Source organism: Acipenser ruthenus, chromosome 45 (assembly GCF_902713425.1).
Source record: "Acipenser ruthenus chromosome 45, fAciRut3.2 maternal haplotype, whole genome shotgun sequence".
Classification (NCBI taxonomy): Eukaryota; Metazoa; Chordata; class Actinopteri; order Acipenseriformes; family Acipenseridae; genus Acipenser; species Acipenser ruthenus.
In genome coordinates, this window is record NC_081233.1 from 3,419,446 (window position 1) to 3,429,505 (window position 10,060).

General features: G+C 42.9%; 1 non-coding gene across 1 annotated transcript; it reads left to right on the forward strand.

The window, feature by feature from the left end:
- The first annotated feature begins 839 nt into the window (after window positions 1–839).
- Window positions 840–912, forward strand: trnar-ucg (transfer RNA arginine (anticodon UCG)). The gene has a single exon. It is a non-coding gene; the product is annotated as a tRNA-Arg (tRNA).
- Window positions 913–10,060: the final 9,148 nt, after the last annotated feature.

A 10,060-nucleotide genomic window follows, 5' to 3' on the forward strand; every position in this document is an offset into this window, starting at 1 on the left:
GGGTTAGGGTTGGTGTAACTGCTGGAGCTAGGGTTAGGGTTAGGGTTAGTGTAACTGCTACAGCTAGGATTAGGATTGATAGAACTGCTGGAGCTAGGGCTATTGCTTGAGTATTGTTTTTTGTTAATTGAATAGTTATTATCATTTGTTAATTTTTAATATTAAATTTGAACTTTTTCTCTCTTTATTCTTAATATTTATGTGGTGTTTTCCAGTCCTTTTATAGCCCTTTAGACATGATGGGAGACTACATTTGGGGGCTGATTCGTGAAAGTGATTTACAGTATAATCGTAAATCTCGAAAAACTACTCACTTCTAAATCTTTTGTAGTCATTTTTGTATTACTTTAGTATAAATACATGTTAATTTGGATTCATATGTTGTTTTTTTCTGACTTTATGTGAACGAAAAGACACAAATTAGCCCGTTTTCTCACTGGAAATAGGTAAATTTCAAAATATCACTGTCCTGGTCACAAAAGCAAAGTTTGTGGGGAATAATAGCCATTTTCTATACTTTTGAGGCATAAGCAATTAGGATATAACACTTACTACCCAGGAAAAAAAATAAATAAATAATTTTACACGGTGTAATCAACGTATGTGAAAACAGACCATCTCAACAGTTCAACTTTAAGTATAAATGGATTATTTTAAAACCACCCATTTTAGCGGTGAAAGACACACACACACACACATCGAGAGATGAAACTGTTAAATAAAACAAGCATCACCAAGCATCGCACTGTACACTACATAGTGTACAGTGCAATGCTTGGTAATGAAAAACCAATTGACCGCTAAAATGTAGAGTTTACTATCACAGGGTAAGCGTGAAAGACCATGTGGCCTAATGGATAAGGCGTCTGACTTCGAATCAGAAGATTGAGGGTTCGAGTCCCTTCGTGGTCGACTTTTTATAAAAAGTCAGGCTCGAGCCACAGCATACAGCGCAGATCAACGAAAACACAGAACGTTGCTTATAAAATCCATAGAATTAACAACCTTATACTACTTTCCAACTACATTGAAAACATGCCTGTAGTCGAGGCATGTGTTATTTATTTCATTCAATTAGTTTTAAAATTACCAAATGACAGATGACACTAGCGAAAAGAAAAAAAAAATCTCTTTAGACAATATTGAACACCATATGAAGCGGGGATACTGATATACGATAATGGAGCACTCCGTTGAAGTGTATTTATTAGTTTATGTACAGACGTGCTCAAATTTGTTGGTACCCTTACAGCTCATTGAAATAATGCTTCTTTCCTCCTGAAAAGTGATGAAATTAAAAGCTATTTTATCATGTATACTTGCATGCCTTTGGTATGTCATAGAATAAAGCAAAGAAGCTGTGAAAAGAGATGAGTTATTGCTTATTCTACAAAGATATTCTAAAATGGCCTGGCACATTTGTTGGTACCCCTTAGAAAAGTAATAAATAATTAGATTATAGTGATATTTCAAACTAATTAGTTTCTTTAATTAGTATCACACATGTCTCCAATCTTGTAATCAGTCATTCAGCCTATTTACATGGAGAAAAGTAGTCACTGTGCTGTTTGGTATCATTGTGTGCACCACACTGAACATGGACCAGAGAAAGCAAAGGAGAGAGTTGTCGGAGGAGATCAGAAAGAAAATAATAGACAAGCATGGTAAAGGTAAAGGCTACAAGACCATCTCCAAGCGGCTTGATGTTCCTGTGACAACAGTTGCAAATATTATTAAAAAGTTTAAGGTCCATGGAACTGTAGCCAACCTCCCTGGGTGCGGCCGCAAGAGGAAAATCGACCCCAGAGTGAACAGAAGGATAGTGCAAATGGTAGAAAAAGAACCAAGGATAACTGCCAAAGAGATACAAGCTGAACTCCAAGGTGAAGGTACGTCAGTTTCTGATCGCACCATCCGTCGCTTTTTGAGCGAAAGTGAGCTCCATGGAAGAAGACCCAGGAGGACTCCACTTTTGAAAGAAAAACATAAAAAAGCCAGACTGGAATTTGCTAAAATGCATATTGACAAGCCACAATCCTTCTGGGAGAATGTCCTTTGGACAGATGAGTCAAAACTGGAGCTTTTTGGCAAGTCACATCAGCTCTATGTTCACAGACGAAAAAATGAAGCTTTCAAAGAAAAGAACACCATACCTACAGTGAAACATGGAGGAGGCTCGGTTAGAACATAAGAAGAACATAAGAAAGTTTACAAACGAGAGGAGGCCATTCAGCCCATCTTGCTTGTTTGGTTGTTAGTAGCTTATTGATCCCAGATTCTCATCAAGCAGCTTCTTGAAGGATCCCAGGGTGTCAGCTTCAACAACATTACTAGGGAGTTGGTTCCAGACCCTCACAATTCTCTGTGTAAAAAAGTGCCTCCTATTTTCTGTTCTGAATGCCCCTTTATCTAATCTCCTGTTTTGGGGCTGCTTTGCTGCGCCTGGCACAGGGTGCCTTGAATCTGTGAAGGCACAATGAAATCTCAAGACTATCGAGGCATTCTGGAGTGAAACGTACTGCCCAGTGTCAGAAAGCTCTGTCTCAGTCGCAGGTCATGGGTCCTCCAACAGGATAATGACCCAAAACACACAGCTAAAAGCACCCAAGAATGGATAAGGACAAAACATTGGACTATTCTGAAGTGGCCTTCTATGAGTCCTGATCTGAATCCTATCAAACATCTATGGAAAGAGCTGAAACTTGCAGTCTGGAGAAGGCACCCATCAAACCTGAGACAGCTGGAGCAGTTTGCTCAGGAAGAGTGGGCCAAACTGTCTGTTAACAGGTGCAGAAGTCTCATTGAGAGCTACAAAAAACGTTTGATTGCAGTGATTGCCTCTAAAGGTTGTGCAACAAAATATTAGGTTAGCGGTCCCATCATTTTTGTCCATGCCATGTTCATTTGTTTTATTATTTACAATATTATGTTGAATAAAAAATCAAAAGCAAAGTCTGATTTCTATTAAATATGGAATAAACAATGGTGGATGCCAATTACTTTTGTCAGTTTCAAGTTATTTCAGAGAAAATTGTGCATTCTTTGTTTTTTGTGGAGGGGTACCAACAAATTTGAGCATGTCTGTATTTATTCAATGATGTATCTATTTATGTATGTATGTATTTATTTATTTATTAATATTTTTATTTGGCATAAAGTATCCTACAGAAATTAATAGAACATAAAACAAATGAACACATTCATTTGTATAGTTGAAATTCCGATGATGAAACAGGACACACTCATTGTAGAGTTAAGTATCAGATGACACGCATGAAAGACCGTGTGGCCTAATGGATAAGGCGTCTGACTTCAAATCAGTGGATTGAGGGTTTGAGTCCCTTTGTGGTCGACTTTTTATAAAAAGTCAGGCTCAAGCCACAGCATACAGCGCAGATCAACGAAAACACAGAACGTTGCTTATAAAATCCACAGAATTAACGACCTTATACTACTTTCCAACTACATTGAAAACATGCCTGTAGTCGAGGCATGTGTTATTTATTTTATTGTTATTTTTAAAATTACCAAATGACAGATGACACTGGCTAAAAAATAAAAATCTCTTTAGACAATATTGAACCCGGGGATACTGAGATATGATAATGGTGATGGGGTAAACACCGGAACGAGATAGAACGGCCCAGAACGGTAGTTTAATGAATTCAATTGCTTTAAAAAACAGCATAAAAAATTTAGAGACATATGAGGAGAATATTTTAAAAACCGATTAATAACTAGCTGTCATTTACCCGTTCCGGGCCAGAACCCTCTTTTTATCACCCAAAAGCTCCCGGAACACTGGGTTCCGAAGGTGAAAGACGACGAAAATTATACACATAATACAACATAACACTGTTGAAAAAAAAACCCACCGAACCGACCTTTAACTGCCCATTTTGTGCAATAAACAGCTGTATAGACAAAACCGCACGGAGCACGGCGTTCCTAAACTGCACAGAATATGAAAATAATACACAGAATACACCTAAGTGGGAAAAAACATCACACTATTGAGAAAACCCACCGAACAGACCATTCTTTTCCCATTCTGTGCAATAAACAGCTGTATAGACAAAACCGGCCGAGATGTTCGTGTGCAATGAAAGCATATCTGAGTTTTGATCAGACAGGCTAGAGCCACAGCATGCAGCGCAACCACCCGATACGCATGCGAGCGTCAGTGACACACTGTCCGATACGCATGTGAGCGCCAGTGACACACTGCCCGATACGCATGCGAGCGTCAGTGACACACTGTCCGATACGCATGCGAGCGTCAGTGACACACTGTCCGATACGCATGCCAGCGTCAGTGACACACTGTCCGATACACATGCGAGCGTCAGTGACACACTGTCCGATACGCATGCCAGCGCCAGTGACACACTGTCCGATACGCATGCCAGCGTCAGTGACACACTGTCCGATACGCATGCCAGCGCCAGTGACGCACTGTCCGATACGCATGCCAGCATCAGAGACACACTGTCCGATACGCATGCCAGCGTCAGTGACGCACTGTCCGATACACATGCCAGCATCAGTGACGCACTGTCCTATACGCATGCCAGCGTCAGTGACACACTGTCCGATACGCATGCCAGCGTCAGTGACACACTGTCCGATACGCATGCCAGCGTCAGTGACACGCTGTCCGATACGCATGCCAGCGTTCGTGACACACTGTCCGATACGCATGCCAGCGTCAGTGACACACTGTCCGATACGCATGCCAGCGTCAGTGACACACTGTCCGATACGCATGCCAGCGTCAGTGACGCACTGTCCTATACGCATGCCAGCGTCAGTGACACACTGTCCGATACGCATGCCAGCGTCAGTGACACACTGTCCGATACGCATGCCAGCGTCAGTGACACACTGTCCGATATGCATGCCAGCGTCAGTGACACGCTGTCCGATACGCATGCCAGCGTTCGTGACACACTGTCCGATACGCATGCCAGCGTCAGTGACACACTGTCCGATACGCATGCCAGCGTCAGTGACACACTGTCCGATACGCATGCCAGCGTCAGTGACACACTGTCCGATACGCATGCCAGCATCAGTGACACACTGTCGCTGGAGGTGAAAAGCGCTTAGTGCCTCCTGGCCTCCTGTTAAACCAGCGCTCAGTGCTGCACCGCCGCGGACCAGCAGCCCATTGCGAGCGAGCAAGCCAATACAGAAAGTATCACATGAGTAATGTTCGTGTGGTGTTTTAGCTTTCTCAAATCATTTTCTTTAGAAACTTTATTTTTATTTTTGATGGCGCACATTGTAAGTGATACTCTGGAAGGGGAGACTCCCTTTTCAAAGTGCATAGAAACAAGCAATCAGCAGCGACAGTGCTTCCCGGCAGCTTTTGTCGAAATTCTCTTTTTATATTTATTTTCTGTTAACATTAGTTTATGGATAATCAGGTTTGCTTTTAAACCAATTAAATTGTTACAAAAAAAGACTATTCTATAGTCCATTCATTTTTAATTCCGTACATGGTCTTGTTGTACTATTGCTCAAATATACACTCCCTTCTTTCTTTCTATATTTACTCCAAACCTCGCTTCCTATAATTTTAGGAAATGACATGTCAGCACTGTGCTTGCAACATTATATATATATATATATATATATATATATATATATATATATATATATATATATATATATATATATAATGTAACTTAGGAGTGTAAGAAATGACCATTATAATAGGCAAAAACAGTTTTCCACAACGTGTCAGTCGTGTCAGGTCTTTAGGGCTGCATCACAATGAATGCTTTTCTAATTCTTTTGAAAAGGTTTTAGGTCATTCTTTTTAAAAAACATTCATTTAAAAACCTTTACTGTAGTATTATCTTTCCTTTTGTTTTATCTGTCAGGTAAGTACCTGTATGTCCCTGAGAAGAATGGAGAGTGTCTCCGTAGGGTAGTGACCGATGAAGACGAGAAGACTGCCATTCTCAATGAATTTCACGCAGGACACTTTGGCTCATGGGTGTGTGGACAAGGGGGGGGGGGGAGCCCCAGAATTAGGAGTTATTTGTTTTATTGTGTTGGACAACACACGTGGAGGGGTGATGAGGTGATGGACCACAGCCAGGCTCTGCTACGTAGACAGTATCCACAGCTGGGAGGTTTGTTTGCTGTCACCATCCTGACACAGCTGACTTCCTTCAGCTCATCGACTCGGGGATTTGTACAGATTCTCAATGTGTCTTGCAATCACTGGGTCACGGTAAGTAACATAGGCTGTGAGGAAGGTACTTTAAATGTGTTTGACTCTTTGGGAATTAATAATAAGCATGATTTCCATTCCCAGGTCGTATCACTGCTGCAGTACAGTGGAAAGACAGTTCGGATCGGGTGGCCACATGTACAGCAGCAGCAGGGATGGAGTGACTGTGGACTGTTTACCATCGCAAACAGCCTCACACTCTGCATGGGTGGAGATCCAGGTAAGTTATGTTATGATCAAAAGCAAATGCGTGATCATCTTTTTTCTTGTTTTGTAGATGGATCTCTTCCTCCTTTCCCGAGCTGTGAGAGAACCTCGCCCCCAGAGGTACATTTCTGTGATGTGGAGGCCATACAGGATTGCACTGGAGCTGATGGTGGAATGCGGGAGGTGTGGCGAATGGTTCCATGGCCAGTGCCAAGATCTACAGCCAGATGACCTCATAAGTATGGAGGAGTATATGTGCTCCATTTGCAGAGTTACACACATGGGTAAGTATGGTAAGTAAAGGTGTAACAGGTTTATTTTGTTTTTTACTGTGTGTTTTTGTACATTTTTTACTAAGCATTCTAGCTTAGTATATTATACTAACACTCCAATGTGGCAATGCCTGTCAAGCAACATTACCATCATTTACAGCTATTTACATACGTATTGTTAATAAGGCTCATTGTCTTCAGAGTTTATTTTTCATGAGTGCACAAACTACTTATTTTGAATTTATTTTTTTCAGCAGACCCTGATTCTGTATTGAGACTTTTTTATGATATAAAAGTACAGTAGATGTAATTCTGAAGTAATAAACAACTTCACATTTTACGTGTACGTTTCAGACATTAATGCTTCAATTTCAAATTCGATTTCCATTCCTATTAACTGATTTTAGACGATGACATCCTATAAAAGTTAAGAGTATGAAATGTCCATATGATTTACTGATAACACACGTCTCTATAAATTGGTGATGTCATTTTTCGACAGGCAGCCTCTTTAAAGTCCTTCTTTTTTGTGGGTTATGTGAGAAGAAGGCATTTTAAAGTTCTGTTAAACCTGCTCCTAACACCCCACTCCATAGGTCAGGACCTTGACGTGGTGAGGGGGCTTTTTACCAAAGCTGACCTGCAGTATAGTGTTTTTTTTTCACTAATGCTTACGCATTAAGTCCTGGATAGCACGATACAATGGAAATATGCAATCTGATCATGTACTGATCAGGACAATATGTTGTGGTTAACAATCACATTGCTTCTAGTTCCAAATTTGTACTTTTGAGTGTTGGAAGTTATGGAAGAAACATTCTTATTTTATAGCATATGATATAATTTGGCTTCATACATATCACTATGTAACACAATGTTGGTTCCTGGGTAGTAAGTGTTATTTCCTAATTGCTTATGCCTCAAAAGTATAGAAAATGGCTATTATTCCCCACAAACTTTGCTTTTGTGACCAGGACAGTGATATTTTGAAATTTACCTATTTCCAGTGAGAAAACGGGCGAATTTGTGTCTTTTCGTTCACATAAAGTCAGAAAAAACCAACATATGAATCCAAATTAACATGTATTTATACTAAAGTAATACAAAAGATTTAGAAGTGAGTAGTTTTTCGAGATTTACGATTATACTGTAAATCACTTTCATAAATCAGCCCCCAAATGTAGTCTCTCATCATGTTCTCGTTATACTGTCCTTGGTAGCCGCGTTCAAAGTCCAGTTATTCCTGGTGGAAGCGCTCGCCTTGCTTCTCCGAGTACGCTCCCATGTTCTCCTTGAATTTATCAAGATGAGCATCAAGGATATGGACTTTGAGGGACATCCTACAGCCCATTGTGCCGTAGTTCTTCACCAGAGTCTCAACCAGCTCCACATAGTTTTTGGTCTTGTGATTGCCCAGGAAGCCCCGAACCACTGCGACAAAGCTGTTCCAAGTCGCTTTCTCCTTACTAGTGAGCTTCTTGGGGAATTCATTGCACTCCAGGATCTTCTTTATCTGTGGTCCGACGAAGACACCGGCTTTGACCTTTGCCTCAGACAGCTTAGGGAAGAAGTCTTGAATGTACTTGGAGGCTGCCGACTCCTTATCTAGAGCTCTGACAAATGGTTTCATAAGGCCCAATTTGATGTGCAGTGGTGGCATCAGCACTTTCCGGGGGTCCACCAGTGGCTCCCACTTGACGTTGTTCCTCCCCACAGAGAACTCGGTCCGCTGTGGCCAGTCCCACACTGTGGTAGTGCGCCTTGGTGCCCCTGCTGTCCTAAAGGCAAAGGTAGCAGGGAAACTTGGTAAAACCGTCTTTGAGACTGTGGCAAAGTGCCCCGCCCCTGTGTGCATTTGTGTGTTCTGTGTATGTATGTATGGTTGCGTGTGTTAATGTCGGTGGATAGATTGGTACATGGGATATAAACGGGTCTGTGTTTCACGTGTGTTTAAAGTGTATAATTATATTTAGGCACGAGGATGGCACATCACTTCACGTGCAGATAAAATGTGTATAATGTGTGGCACGGGGTTGCACGTAATGAATTCACGTGCTGGGATTCAAGTGAGTAATTAATTAGTAATTGAATCCCAGCACAACAGTATATATAGATGCACGTTTTAGTCACTTGTGGTTAGGTGTTCAGAGAGTGGAGAACGGGTGAGAGAGAGAGAAGGAGAAATACGTTTAAATATCAATTGCTATTACGTGCTGGTAGGACCAGCACGATACTTGTTTATTTAAAACTCACCGTGTTTGTTTGTGTGTCTGTCCGTGCACTGTCTGTTTACTGTATAGTCCGTTTTGTTTGTCTCTTTATTTTGGCGTGAAGTGCCGTGTCCTGTTTTGTGCTGTTTACAACCCTTTTATTTGTTAATAAACGCTGAGTGCAGCCATTGCACTCAGCTCATCACCATCACCGTCTGTCTGTGTTTGAATTCCTTCCTGCTTCCGGTCTGACGCCACCCACTCTGGCCGTCTTTGTGACACGTGGTGTCATCGTGGGATAGCCGCGCCTCCAAGCGTCAGACCAGGAGGGGTCTGGATTAAAAAAAAAAAAAAAAAAAAGTCAATGGCAGAAGACGCCATCAAACTGCGGGGCTGGTTCCTGGAGAATGCTGGGCTGGAGGCCCAGTCTCTGCCCATAGTCGTCCGGGCCCTGTGGATGATGGACAGTGAGAGATGGGAGGCCTATCAGGAGGAACACACCCCAAACACCTTGGAGGAAGGTGTGGAGTTTGTCCTCAGCTACCTGGAGGCATCCATAAATGGAACAGCAGCCCAGGTAGCAGGACCACCAGCAGAGGAGTACCTGCTGTTCCCATCTCCACCAGCAGAGGGTGAGTACCTGCTGTCCCCATCTCCACCAGCAGAGGGTGAGTACCTGCTGTCCCCATCTCCACCAGCAGAGGGTGAATGCCTGCTGGTTTTGCCTTCACAGCCCAAGCGGGAGGCAGAGACGGATAAAGAGGTGAAGGACAGGGAGGAGGAGTGCCGCCTAAGGGCCAGGCATCCACGGCGGTGTAACAAGCCATCGCCGGGGTGCCTCCTCTGCGACCAGGATCACCTGTTCGCCCACTGTCCCTTCCGCAGCTATGGGGAGGAGCCTGAGCGTCCACAGCCCAAATGGGAGGAGCCTGAGCGTCCACAGCCCAAATGGGAGGAGCCTGAGTGTCCACAGCCCAAATGGGAGGAGCCTGAGCGTCCACAGCCCAAATGGGAGGAGCCTGAACGTCCTACGCCTGAGTGGGAGGAGCCCGAACGTCCTACGCCTGAGTGGGAGGAGCCCGAACGTCCTACGCCTGAGTGGGAGGAGCCCGAACGTCCTACGCCTG